Consider the following 14,677-nt stretch of genomic DNA (forward strand, 5'->3'; position numbering starts at 1 on the left):
CGAGGTAGCGGAAGAGGTGGCGATAGCCCTAGCCATCGTTAACCCCAGTTGCAGATACGTACTCAGTGACTCGTAGACGGCGGTCAGAAACTATGCACAAGGCAGAATTTCGCCGAAGGCTGAGGCTATACTCAAAGCCAACGCGAACTATGTCACCTCCGAGGAGATGGTGGAACGACACATTATATGGTTCCCGGCTCACACCTCCCCCGACACCCCCGTACCCAACCTCAACGGGGAAGTCCACCGCGTATCGTGGTGTCTCACATTCCACGCCCGCGTAGAAGGATCCTCTCTTGGGGTTGGAAATCCAACGGAGGCATGGACAGAGAGGGACAGAATGACCAGGTACTGTGATATTACAAAATTTTATAAAAACTCCAGGCATGTTTATCCGCCCCCTTAACCCCAAACTCGATAGGGCCCAAGCGGTAGACAGGAGGCAGTTACAAAGACGTTCCCCTACCCCGTCCATCTCAGGAGGATATATCTGGACATCTACTCAGACGATAACTGCAAACTATGCGGCATGGTTCACGCATCTCCTAGACACATTCTCTGGAAATGTGAGGTTATATATGCAGAGAAAATGCAGTTTCTCCAGATGAAGCTGCGGCGCGATGGACAGCCGCGTTGCGCAGCTCCAACCTCCAAAATCAACTATGGGCCATCCAGCAAGTCCGTGAGGCGGCGAGGAGGCAGGATCTGCGGACCTCCTCGGGGACGCGCTAGGCCCAGGCCAAGAATTTGCCGGATTGTCAATAAAGTTGTCACCACCACCACTGCACTTTAGAGCATTGGTTCATAAGTTATAAAGATTCAATATTATTTTGGGATGTGCTTCGAAGTACTCTTAAGAAAGACTTTATTTTGAATCAACATACCATCCGGTACTTGAGTGCGCCAAACGAAGACCTGCCTTTTTACACTGGGTGCTTTAAATTAAGCTTTATGGTTTTCTTAAAATTAAGCACTTGGACGCACGCGGTGACCCTCTGTACAAATAAGTTATGTGACCAGGGGGACACAAAGTGCCAATTAACTAAAATTGAATACTTAACTTTTTGTTGACTGCAGTAAGTGGGTATGCTTGTATTGAAAAGTTAGAGGCAGTTCTGTTTCTACAGAGTATCGGTTGGAAGAATTCTTGTAGCGTGTCTGTGCTCCGAGATATACGACTCCAAATTTTAATTGTTCGCTTGATTGCGCAGGCCAGAGAATGAGGATCGGCAGAAAGCTCCTCCCTGATGTGACGCGGCTGTTGCGTGCGGCGTTTGGTCTGACAACAGGGCGAAAGCATAGGCAAATATGATAACCCTTCCCCTTTGCCTCTTGGCTATTCAGAAAAAATCCAGTTTTGTTCGGCATATTAATGCATCTTTAACGTGTACTCATCATTTTGACACGGAGAGTTTTCGCGCTTTTGTGACGTCGCGTGACAGACAGGTGAAGTGGGCGCAGCCCGGAAACGTACGTACGTTTGACCGATAGCAGATGGCTAATGGCAAAAAAAAGCGTTGAATGGGTAAGAATAATTTTACTTTTGCTGCTCTAACCATGCATAATCATAATCAATGTGCGCATATCATATTTGATAGGGCGTTTTTGTGACGTCGCATGACAGACAGGTGGAGTGGGGCGGCCCGAAAACTTTTTGACCAATCGTGAAGGGCTGATAGCACAATTGGAATAGAAAAATTTGGAATAGCTTTACGTTATAGCGCCCCACCTGGGTGTCTACCAACCGGGAATTCTCAGGGATGGTGAATAGTCTGGGAAAACTCAGGGAATTTCTGCTTAAATCAGGGAAAATTATTTGTCATTTTATTGAAAGGGAACGAAAGTCGCCCTGCTGCTGGCTCGAGTAAAAGAGAGGAATCGTAACGAATTGTCTTTGATGCCGTGTGGTCGGCTGGAGTAGTTGCCAGTGTACAGTCAACGGCCGATTTTCTGGACGCCCGATTTTTGGGACATTCCCGATAATGTGGACGGCTTCGCGGCACCATCCATGTGCCCCACAGAGTCGATGTATACAAGAACACCTGTAATTTCAGACGCAAGAATCCTTCGCCGTCCGATTTCCCGGACTTTTTGCCGCGACTGCAGGTCCGCAACGGCATTAACCAAAGCCAACACCACCGTTTTGATTATCTTGCCGCCTCCAACAGGCGCTCTCGCACGCAGATCCGCTGGCAGCCGTAGGTACCACCGCGGCAACGCTAGGCTTAGCTGCTTCGACGTTCGCTATTAAGGTTTTTGTCGTTCGGTGCCGTATTTTTTATTGAAAGAATTCGCCGCTGTCAGCAATGGCACTGACTCCGCCTTCGTAATCCTCGCGATTGGCTTCGAAGCTCGGAAGGCACAGCGCGTTGCATGATGACGGTTCCCGAAAGTCAGCTTCGCCTCAATATAGCTGTGTTACGCGGTGAAACATACACTATGTATGCGGTGAAGCATACATGAAGTGTGAAGGTGCAATTGTCACGGGATACAGTATGTATTCCTTAATTGTATACGCGTGCACCCGCCATCTCTTCTCACAGTATGAACAACGATATGCCTAATAAGTGTACTGGCAGGCCTTCAGAGCTTCTTCGGATGTGCCTGTGAGGATCTGAGCCTCTAAGGGCAGTAAAAGACATGCATTGGTTTTTCGGACGTTTTCGTGGCCCCTAGGGAGTACGAAAAATCGGACGTTAGGATGCTTCAAATGGTCAGTGTGGCGAACGCGTGGCGGAACGGGGACAAGAACAGAAATGACCGTCGCATTGAGGAATGATCGGGAAAGGAACTGTGCCGCCTCTTCTTTGAAGGAGCTTGAGCTCACAAAGATGCAGGTTACTCTCATCCAAACCAAAACAAACTCTGAAAGCAGTGAAACACAAAACGGAGGCATTGTGCGTGGGCTGAGAGTATGTGATGACAGTTGAGGTTGACTTTCCAACTGCTGAGAAAGTCTCACTTGTGAAAAAGTTCGGGCCTAATACCAATGATCTAGCTATCACTTGATAGAAATGGCTCATTTTCGAAAATATTTGCTTCTGTATGCATATATTTATTCGTATTGGAAATGTTCAGGTCGATTTCATTTGCTGTGAATTTACTATCCCCTGCCTTCAGTTTTCTATTTTGAATCAAATAAACACTACTACTTACTATGCAAACTGGATTAAGTTTTTTTTCTTCTTTTAAATGCTTGCTTGAGAGTGTCAGCATCGGGCGACGTGGTGTCCAGCCTGTCTTTACATACAATAAAGTTCTGTGTTGCTCAGGGAAAACCTGAAAAATTCGGGGAATTTGAAAATGTCAACTTGGTAGACACCCTGCCCACATATTGTCCTGGCCGCGATTACCGTCCACTGCGCTGTCGTGTGCCAGCTGAGCATAAGATAAACGTTCGACTATATACGATGGCCGCCAGCACCCGATAACGCGCCGCCGTGTCCTGCTGGACTGATTGTTCTCGCGTGATTGAAGGGCGCCAGAAACCTTCCAGCCATGGAAACTGGAGCACGCCCCGCCCTCCAGCACATATCCCACGATCGGCGCGCAGCGCGGTTAGTGCGCTAACCCGCGCCGGTAATTGCCGTTTCCAAACAAGTTGGCAGCGACCGTGTCTGTATGCCACGGTGGCTTCATTGTTTTCGGCAAACAGCGCTGTCGACTGCGGGCCGCCATCCAAGACGCTTTGCTGTCCGCGGGCGACATTCGATTTGACTGGCTCACAATAGCGCAGCTGCATCATATTTACAAGGCACAGCCAAGCTGGCATATTAGAGTCCGATTGAAAAAATAAATGTCCAGATCCCACGCACTGTGGGAGTATGCTATGTTACGCGAAGTATTTGGCAGGTACCTGGCTATTCGGCATTGTTTGGTGTTCCGCAAGACGATACCAGGTGGACGAACGTGTTCCTGTATATTGAGTAGTTGTGCGTACGTGGGTCGCGAGCGTACGTGATTGTGACGACAGCAGCCCGACGACCACGTTGTAGACGTTTGTATGATGGCATAATTTCTACGCCGGATGTTCGACGAGAGCCTACGGCGTGGTTCCGCATTGGGCGAGCGTAACCGAGAGGAACACGGATCGCGACGTCATCAACCACTACCTAGCTGTTATACAACCGTACGTATACGTATCGCTATTTTCATGTGGTGTATGTGAGAACGACGAAGGCAAAAAACTTTGGCGAGAAAAATTTAAAACGTGATTAATCTGGGCCATCATGAAGTCAACAACGTCCCACAGTTTCTACAAAGCTTAAGCCGCTACGAGGAAACTACTGGTCGAAGTGGGCCGTTCCCGAAGGAGTCTAATGCGGCGCCTCGAGGCGCGTGCTGTCGCAAGGAAAGAAGGCAAAGTGGCACGGGGTGCACCCGCCGGTTGTTTCAAAGAAATGGCTGGCTTTGGAGCGAAAGGAGCATGTGCGATTTTCAATGGATGGATGGATACAACTTTCTTGTTCGTCCGGCAAGGCTTAACGCGACCCGGGCTCGGATTTCCCACGGGGGAACGTCAAGGCCCTGCCTCAACGCCGCTTCACGGGCTTGCTGGACTGCCCACGTCTGGATTCCGAGGTCTGAGCTGCGCAGAGCGACGGTTCACCTCGACGACTGGTTCTCCGGAGCAACTGCCATCCTTCCTATAACTACATTGCACTCCCACAGCATGTGCTTGAGTGTTGCTGGTCTTTCCTGGCACAATTTGCACGTGTCGTCCTGATGCTTATCTGGGGAGATACGTTTCAGACAGAATTGGTTAGGAAAGGTGTTCGTCTGGAGCTGTCTCCAAGCGACGGCCTGCCTCCTGTTCAGTTTGGGTCTCGCCGGCGGGTATATCCTTCTGGCGTTTAGATATGCACTCGTTATGTCATTTCAAAAGCCTAATTGTTTATATAGCTCAAGTTGTAAAAAGTTGATTAAGGACGGTATTCACGTGTGTTTTCCCAAGCCAGTATACCGTACTATATTTGGTAATCATCAGTTGTCTGATGTGTTGAATCGTGTTAATGAAATGTTTCTCCGGCAGTAAAGACTCTGATGCTTCCTGTGACGACGTGGTAGAAGATTGAGGGATTCTTTGTTCTCTGGGACACAAGTAGCAAATTATGTAAAAAGCCATAAACTTTTGCTTTATTTATAGTTGTGGCGCATACTTGGGGAGGGGGGGGTGATGATGTTCTGCAGCGAACACCGAAGAAATAAATTAATCATATCATTTAATTATCACAATCAGCTGATTGTGATAATTCACAATCTAGATATCTTGTGTCACATCAAGGTATCTAGATACCTTGATGTGACAAAAGCCAGAACCTTGCCATAAGACCTAATTTTTCCTATTGGATTGCGTAGTCTCTAGAGAGAAAGAATGTTAGGTAGACATATGGAACCACGCCGAGCAAGGAAGAACAGTTACATATTTTCCAGGAAGAAATAATCCAAATACGCGGGACATATACGAGCGTTCTAGTGAATCTCTTGACTGGTTTCACTTCTTTGATTTGCGTTTAAACTTGCTTGAAAATTGACTCATGGTGTGTTTAGTGTAAGTGCCATAGTCTTGCTTCCCAATAATAAAGCAAAAAAAAAAGTGCGACCGTGACTTAACGTTTAGCAGCCGGCTGCTATGCTCTATGACAGAGGTTTGGTTCCTACTTCGGTCATACATTATTTTATTTTTCTTAAAGGGACACTTAAGGGAAACATTAAGTCAACGTGGACTGTTAAAATACCGTTTCAGAAGCCTCGCAGCGTTTGTCTGGTTTGAGACAATATTGCGTCCGAAGGATACCCGTAGCACAATCCAAATAGCCCGCCACGAGCGGGGGAGTGGTGACGTTGCATACGCCATCACCGCCCGTTACTGCCGTCGATGAGTAAAATGGGGCCCGGAAGACGGGCCAACGATTTTTTGCGCAAAACGTAAACGCACGGCCCTGGAGAAACCCACCCAAGATAGAGCATTCTATTCACCGCTGCAGCTGCTTTCGGTCAAGTGTCGTGGTTCGTTCGGGCATTCCGCGACATCACATAAATGCGGAATTCTCTGCTACTTGCTGTTAGTGCGAATTTCGCGAGCCAGCAAAGCCAGCGCGCACTACGCGATGACGAAACTACTGAAACGCGAACGCGTGGGCGACGCAGAGTCGAGCGAAAACGAAGCCTTTCGACCGCCCGCGTCGTTCTCAAAGGAAATGTAAACGAGTTATTTTTTCTGAACAGCGAACAAAACTGGACAAGCAGTACTTTCTTCAGTCTTATAATGCAATGCAATGCAATGATCGTTTATTACGAGAAGTTCAGTACTAGCAGAGTCCTTAAAAAATGGAAGGACCCTGGTAGAACCACTGTCAACCGTGATTAGACCCATGTAACCCATCATCACTCCTCATCATTCTTATCAAGTCATTGACTGCTTATCTGTCCGTGTTGCGCGACTTGAAGCGCATGAGCCCTCACAGATCGGTGGCATTTTAGTCGGTGAAAGAACGCCCCAACGGAAGGCGCATTCCGTGGCCACCGAAACGCAACGGGGGCATGGATGTTTGGCATAAAATTTTCGCAAAATTGGAATTTTCCTGATGTCTACTATGCACCAAGTCAGCTCCACATGCGGTTTTAGAGATGACTTTTATTCCACCATCACCAAATATATCAACTAAGCGCCTTCATAGAAACAATGTTTTATACATTACTTACTTTATAGTGATTCATCTTACGTGACGAACAGCTTATCTCGTTGGGTAGTCGTATAAATACTTACGCATTTAAGGATTTTGTTTTAAATCCCAAGCTTGTCTGACTTTTATAAGGAGCGTCGTACAGTGGATGACTCTGGATTAACTTAACATTTTGTACGGGGAGAAAATACGTGTATTTACAATATATACAGTTACAAGGCTGTAGCTCAGTAGCCATGGTAACACCATCTACCGATCCTCGAGACACTTCAACCTCCTCTTCACGTCCCAACGTCCTTTTGTCCACAGCGGCACAAACTCGTACGTGAAAATATCGTCTTCAACGTGCACCCAAGTCCGCACTCACTCCCGGCATACAGCTTAGCAGCTGCGCGGCGAGGGGCTCCTGTTATTACAAGAGGCTCTGGCGGTTGCGCGGGAGTGAAGATACATAGTTTGTTTAACAGGAAACGCGAGGTTGCTCCGATTGGTTACTCCTCGCTCCCGGAGGAGGGAGGCAATAAAAAGGACGGAAATGTGGGATCTGGGCACAATGCAATGACAAGTGGTTTCTTCGAAGCTGCGTGTCCCGCGTTCGCTGAGGCGTGCCCTCACATATGCGCCTATTCTATAGTGCTGACGGGCGAAGACCAAAATGATGTCATCGGATCATGGCTGCCATGCCGGCAAACAGGGAGCAGATCACGGTTTCCGTTAATGTCGCGCGATGTGGGAGATCATCACGGTTTGTTGGCGACGCTCGCACAACTGCGCGCTATATTTCGGTCCCCAGATTAACTGCGGTACATACGCCAATTTCGATAACCGTCTTTCGCGGAACAATAGCTAGAACAGGCGGCGTTATTGGCCCCTGAATCTGAGCTATTTTGGTATAAAGCGACAAGGGAACGGCGCAAAAGACGAGACAGTGCATGTGCTATTCGCTTGCCCCGTCTTGTGCTCCGTTTTTCCTTCGAATATTATATATCTCTCTCTTTCTCTGACGCATAGGCTTAGCCGGCGTGTCTGCTCAACGTACACATTCCGTTTTTTTTTATTCACCTCTTATTGCAGTCGTCTAATACTGTAACGTGGGGCGTTCTTGGAATTTCGTCCCCGCCCACCTTGGCTGAACCCTGAACGGAGCCCGTGACCTCTATGCGCGCCTAACACCGCGACAACTCTGTTCGGTCAGAGAGAAAGAACAGCGAAACTGACTGCAATTGCTCTTACAAATGCCTGAGAGAATAAACGGAGCTAGAAGTAAACGCGGAGGAGCCGCAGACCACGTCGAACGGCATTGCTGGAAAGCTCAAGGCTGCAGGCAGCCGGGAGGTCGATTCTTATCTGCCCGCGTTTCCGCATCCCTGCGAGTAAAGCTCTCTCTCGTCACAATCAAGCAATATCGTGCATAATAGGTTTGAGCTTTGCACTAGTCTCGCAATTGATTGTACAACGAACGCTAGGAGTGTGAACGGACTTTGCCAAGAATTCGAATGGGGGCGCACCACTGGGTCGTATATCGCTGAAATAGCGTAGCGTGCTCCGAATACGTATTATTACTTACAGCGCGAACGAATCAGCAGGAACAAAGAAGAAAGACGTTCTCGCTCTTGGAAATAATGCAGATGCAGCGGCTCGCCCACCTTGATATACCGTATATCCCAACATGTAGTGGATCCAGTATATATGAGGAGGAGAGCACTGCATGCAGTCCCTCTCCCAACTGCCCGCGCTAGTCGGCAACCACAGTAATGGCGTCAGTTTATATGTGCCACCAACGCGCATTGGATTCTAAGCATTTGCGAAAGAATGCGCATGTGTGATTTGGTAACGGACGTGCTTGCGGTCTTTCTTACAGTAGTAATTTTCTGCGTGCATCGTGGTAATCTGCGGTATACGGCGCAACCTGCTCGAACAGTGTCCAACTATTTCTTATTTTCGAAAGAATGTTTCGACCACGGTGGTCGCGACTCATGCGCTTCAGCTCAATACCAAGTTCACAAAGCTGTGCTAGAATTTGCCTCAACCACGGGACTATAGATTCTCATCTGCAGTGCTCGCACTCTGCGTGGTGTTTGTCTATGTGTACACGAATAATAATAATAATAATAATAATAATAATAATAATAATAATAATAATAATAATAATAATAATAATAATAATAATAGTCCATTCCTTCTTTACCTTGCCCACTAACCCTAAAGTCCGAGCGCCGGCGCACGCCTAAAAAGATTTGAAAAAGAATTAAGAATACAACTACAGAAAAAAAGACGTGACATAAAAAACGTTAATTATGAAAAGGCACAGTTTCGGTGTTGGGCTCCTGAGCACGAGGTCGCGGGATCGAATACCGGCCATGGCGGCCACATTTCGATGGCGGCGAAATGCGAAAACACCCGTGTACTTAGATTTAGGTTCACGTTAAAGATCCCCAGGTGGTCGAAATTTCCGGAGTCCTCCACTACGACGTGCCTCATAATGAGAAAGTGGTTTTGGCGCGTAAAAGCCCATAATTTAAAAAGGTACAGTTTACAATAATCAACAAAAGCCAAGGTCAATTCACGACAGGAAGTCGGGGAAAAACACGAACAATACGTGAGAGTCGCTAGGAAAGTTACTAAAACAAGTTATCTACCCAGAAAGGTAAACCAAAAATGAACGGAAGATTAGCCGTGAGCAAGTACAATACCAAAAAAGCTTGTACAGCTAGAGGTACAAACATAAGGGAAAGTGAATAAAGAAAGGGGAAGCGATTCATATAAAACATGCAAATGTAGTGCACCAAGAAAATTAAGCGTACGAGAAGAAAAATAAAGCCACGGAAACATTGGAGATATCGTCAGGCAAGCTGAAAATGTACTAAATCACCCGGCGAAAGAGAGAACGTGCATATACCGAGAAAAGTTAGAACACGATAATACGAAGCTGTGAACAAAACGAAGAAATCGATTGACAAAAAATACCGAAATCAGCGAAACAGATATACAGATGTTGAATTCTATACACAGCAGAATATTTGCCGTCACAAGCAGGAATGAATAATGCTCGGTGCTCCCTTGTAACCTTCTGCGGAATCTGAAGTGCGACTTAAGTAACATACCAAGCAAACACGAACACATCTCACTCGGTGACCGCGAAATCTCGCTATCAAAACGCTTCAGCGAGTGAGGAAGCGCGGCAGCTGCAGAGAGCGAATTAACCTTCGTGCCGCCTCTCGCTTCAACGTCATCTCAGTGCGACTGACAAGCTCAAACTCAATACCATGTTCGAGAGGGCCTGTAAGCAAACCCTATATCTTCCCATTTCTACCTCTAACGAGAAACTGGACGCCCTCGGCATTCACAATACCATAGACGAGCTTATTGAAGCTCAGCGTATTACCCAATACGAACGACTCGCCAATTCCACCACGGGCTTATGGTACATCCTACGCACCCTAGGCATAAACTACACCACCCAATACGGATCAAAAGTACCCGTCCCTCCGAATATTCACGCTCAGGTAGTTATCTCGCCCATACCTCGCAATATGCACCCTGAACACAATCAGGAGCGACGTGCAGAAAGGGCTAAACGACTACAAAAGCGCTACGACCAAGCCGCAGGCGTCGCCTACGTGGACACAGCGGAATACCCCCACTACAACACCATGGCAGTTGCCGTATAGTCCCGGGCTCGCCGAGACCGCATCAATACTCCCCACTCAACCCGAAGGAGGAGAAACGGCTTTTGGTTTAGCCTACGCCTCTACCAATGCACATGTCATCATAAGCGATACCAAAACGGTCATTCGCCACTCACAAGAGGACTGATAGCACTCCAAGCGCAGAAGATACTCTCCGGCACTCCCCTCTCGAGGCAACGCTGCGTCCAGATCGTCTGGGACCTTGGTCACTCGGCTCTGGCTGGAAACGAAGCCGCCCATGATGCCACCCGAGCTCTCGCACACCGGGCGCATCCTTCTGCGGTCACGCGCGGGACCAAATGGTCACGTTTAAAGAAATCCTCCTCCGTTACCGCAGAGGGCGGTTACGCTACCCCGCATCACACAAATCACTGAATAAATCTCAATCTACCACTTGAGTCGGCTCACGGGGCTGCGCGTGAATTTGCCCACCGCGCTACCCTCGACCAATCGGAAGCCGACTCCTTAGAGAACAGGGACACGCCCTCCACCTCCATACAACGAGTACTAGACACTACTATCTCAGCCGTAGAACCTACTTTGTTCTTCATCCGCGGCTCAATAGAGACCACGTGATAGAGCTCAAGCATTAACGATCTTCGTCGTTCTTACATAAAATCTATCCGGATACTTACACCATATGCTACGTGCCGCGATTGTGGAGAAACAGTCACGTTAGACCACATGCTCTGGCGGTGTGCCCGGTCATGCTCTATCGTCGATAACAGCTCGGCCAGATGGGAAGCGGTTCTCCGCAGCCCTCTTCTGGCTGACCAACTTTGGGCTGACCAACTCACGATCTGCAGGACTTCATTAAAGCTTTACCATACCATACCATACCATACCATACCATACCATACCATACCATACCATACCACTTGACAACTACTTCAGGCGGGAACTCCCCCAAACTATACCACCGCACTTACCCCAATGCATACTCCCACTCTGGAAAGCGTGCGAGACTCGCGCTCGATCACGTTATCTGGGCTATGCCCCAAAGCCTCACCCACCAACACCCACCGCACTAACACTACACGCATCATAACTACGGCCGAGCAGCGGGAGACTGCTGCTCCGCTTGGACCCAGAAGAGCAGCTCTGCATGGGCCCTCCGGATGGCCGAAGACGCCGCCAGAAAGCAATGACTGGCCGCTGTCTGATGAAGGGGGAAGGGGGGGGGGGGTACTGGGAGTTATAGTTCCCCAATCCCCGCCACCCCGGGACCCTATCAAGAACACAACAAATTCGAATCTCTCTCTTTGACTTCTGCTCCGCCAGAGTCGAGCAGGCGAAAACACTATTCGCGTTCACTAATAGAGCGTTTGCGGATATACTTTCAAAATTCCGCCGGCGGGCCAAAGGCGCCCTTTTCAAAGAATGCAGTATCAGTCGTGATCCCGCTTATAGAGGCGTATGGAGAGAGCCCGAGAAAAAGCAGAATTCTTATTTCCAAACATTACTCACCGTGCTTGCTCAGTGGCTATGGTGTTGGGCTGCTGAGCACGAGGTCGCGGAATCGAATCCCGGCCACGGCGGCCGCATTTCGATGGCGAAATGCGACCCCAGGTGGTCAAAATTTCCGGAATTCTCCACTACGGCGTGCCTCATAATCAGAAAGTGGTTTTGGCACGTAAAATCCCACAATATTTTTATTTCCAAACATTAGGCTCAGGACTTCCCGATTTTCGGCGCACCATATTTATGCTTTAGTGCAGTCATAAGATAAACCAGTGGGCATATTTAGAGCGTTTAGGACATCGCTGGCGAATGTATTTGCGCATATTGCTCAAAAGCTTCGTAAACTTATCTACTTGGTCATCAACATTGGTTTTGTCTGTTACCAGTGACCAATGGTTTGTGGACAAGAAATCATATCGTCACGTGGTAGCGACGGCCAAGAACATAGTAGCAAAGTTGTGAATGGTGAAATTAGCATTTCATTGGGCGAACCTGTGCCCAGAAAAACAGGTTACACTCAAAGCACAACGATAGCGGTGGACACAGTCGGCGATCGTCGAAAATCTGATCTGCCGGTCAAGCACGTCGGCTTTTATACATGAGTCATCGAAGTTTCCAGCATTTCCAGGGTAATCGCTGGTGCCTGCGTGTCGTCCAGAAAGTATACTACACAATTCCCGTCGAGTGTACAATCAAATTACACAAGTTTCGGTGACAACAGACAACGCATAAATGCATCGATAACATTCCAGTAGTAGAAGGAGGAAATAGAGAGGGAAGGCAAGGATGTTAACCAGAAGTGCGTCTGTTTGGCTACCCTACTCTGGGGGACGGGAAAGGGAATAGAAAGATGAGATAGAGAAAGGTAAGCTCCAATCATTCAGGCGTGTCTTGCGCTGAGTGTAAGTTGTTAGTGGGTAAAATGCATGCAGTCCCCGAAGAAAGGATAAATTAGTAAATGCGTCAATATAAACCAACGTAATCACCACACTTGAAAGCAAAACCAGAGGATTCGTTCATGCCCCTTACTGGCGGAGGCCTGTTTCTGGGCTAACACAAGTGCAGTTATTTTTAGTGAACGTCTATTCTGCGTCTAAAACGTCTATTCCTGCAGTAACTGCGCATGTGGCGGCTGTGCGAGGTCGCGCGACCGCGTTTTGAGAGCGATCTGCGTTAGAGTCTATATCATAGGTGCGTCGACGGCTCGTAGCTTCGTGCATGCTGTGTTCTCGGTGCGCAGTTTACGTTTAAGCGATAGACAGCACGAAGGTCACTTCGATCGCTGCTGCTGCCGCGCATCCTCACGCCAGCGTTTTGAAGCGTGTGTCCCCGGTCATCGAGTGTGAAGTGTTCATGTTTGCTGAGCGCGCTGACACCATGCTTATTAATTTAGTTAGAAAGCGAATCTTTGCAAGTTGATACCGCCGATAAAAGTATATCCTTACTTCCTGTGGCTATCTGCTAATTTGCTATCGCTGTCGATGCTTCGCCTTTCGGGCCCAACTGCGCCTTTTTGTTTTATTGCGATAGCAATTATATGGACACTCCAGGCGCATTTCTGCCGTCGGCGTTCCCGTACCGTGAGGTTCCGTACGAAATACAAGGCCTATAAAATAGTCGCCGCGCGCTATATGCTGTATGCGCGAGTGAAAGCGTGCGAGGGTCAGCCGGCGATCGCGTCTCAATATTGCGCACGCAACGTACGCTGAAAGCAGGAAGGAATCGCGCGGCCCTCCGGCGCGCGCAGGGCTTCGGGGAGAGGGTAAGGAGGGTGGGCATTGTCCGGGCGGCCGCGTGCGCGCCTGCCGGGCTGCTGTATCTTGAAAATCATCTGCATGCGACGGGTACAGAGTCCGCGTTGCGCTGTTTTCGCGGCTTCGAGTTGATGCGAGCAGCAGCACGAAGGTCATTCGTTCGCTACTGCCGCCGCGTTTTCACACTGCAACGTTTTGACAGCGAGTTTCCGCGGTCATCGAGTGAGATGTGTTCATCTTTGCTTGTGCGCGCGTACGTGGCACCATGCTTAACTTATTTAGTGTACCTGTGTTTATACGTTTATGCGGCCGATAATACTACTATCCTTACTTCGTATAACTGTCCACTAATTTGCTATCGCAATCGATTTCGGGGGAAACTGCAACTTATTTTTATTGTTAAACATACGTCCTCGAACAAATTTCATCCGCGAAACGAAAAAAAGTTGCAGTTTCGCCCAAAAGGGAAAGCATCAATTGCGATAGAAAATTAGCAGACAGCCGTACGAAGTAAGGATAGTTGCTTTATCGGTAGTATAAACTTGGGAACATTCGCTTACTAAGTAGACGAAGAAGCATGGCGTCAGCGCCCATAGGCAAACACGAACACATCACAGTCGACGACCTCTGACACTCGCTGTCAAAACGTTGGCGTGAGGAAGCGCGGTAGCAGCAACGGGTGAAGTGACCTTCGTGCTGTCCATCGCTTCAATGCAAATTGAGCGGCGAGAACACAACACGCACGAAGTTAGGAGCCGTCTGCAGGTCGCATTAAAGATGGGGCGACCTGCAGACGGGCGACCTGCTTAACCGCGCAAAGTACGCAGTTGCTGCCGAAGTATCAATTCCTTTCCCCTCCGCGCTGCAGAGCTGCCCGCTTTCCTCTCTTGCGAGCGCGAGATTGAGCCGCGGTCGCAAAATTGCTGCCGGAGAGCAACGCCGCCCCTCGCTCCCACGGCCTTTCACGCGACGGCGCGTTTCCTCTTTCTTCCCTTGTGCTCGCCAGATTGAGCCGCAATCGTCGGCACCCCTCTCGCGTTTTCACTCGCACATGCGGCGCGCGGCGACGGTGTGATCGCCCTTGGAC

The 14,677-nt window shown here is 48.7% G+C and overlaps 1 protein-coding gene and 1 long non-coding RNA gene across 6 annotated transcripts in view; one reads left to right on the top strand and one right to left on the bottom strand.

The window, feature by feature from the left end:
* LOC135906092 (uncharacterized abhydrolase domain-containing protein DDB_G0269086-like) overlaps window positions 1–14,677 on the bottom strand; it is a 373,257-nt gene that overhangs the window by 297,763 nt on the left and 60,817 nt on the right. Inside the window, exon 1 of one of the 4 annotated variants that reach the window (XM_065437264.1) lies at window positions 10,492–10,646. The exons of the other annotated variants lie outside the window; for them this stretch is intronic. The gene's annotated coding sequence lies outside the window, so the exon portion shown is untranslated. Of the gene's footprint in view, window positions 1–10,491; window positions 10,647–14,677 lie in introns of those variants that run through there. 4 annotated transcript variants of the gene reach the window in all.
* Window positions 1–14,677, top strand: part of LOC135906102 (uncharacterized) — a 136,246-nt gene that overhangs the window by 44,772 nt on the left and 76,797 nt on the right. The window lies entirely within an intron of this gene.

This window comes from Dermacentor albipictus, chromosome 9 (assembly GCF_038994185.2).
Source record: "Dermacentor albipictus isolate Rhodes 1998 colony chromosome 9, USDA_Dalb.pri_finalv2, whole genome shotgun sequence".
Classification (NCBI taxonomy): Eukaryota; Metazoa; Arthropoda; class Arachnida; order Ixodida; family Ixodidae; genus Dermacentor; species Dermacentor albipictus.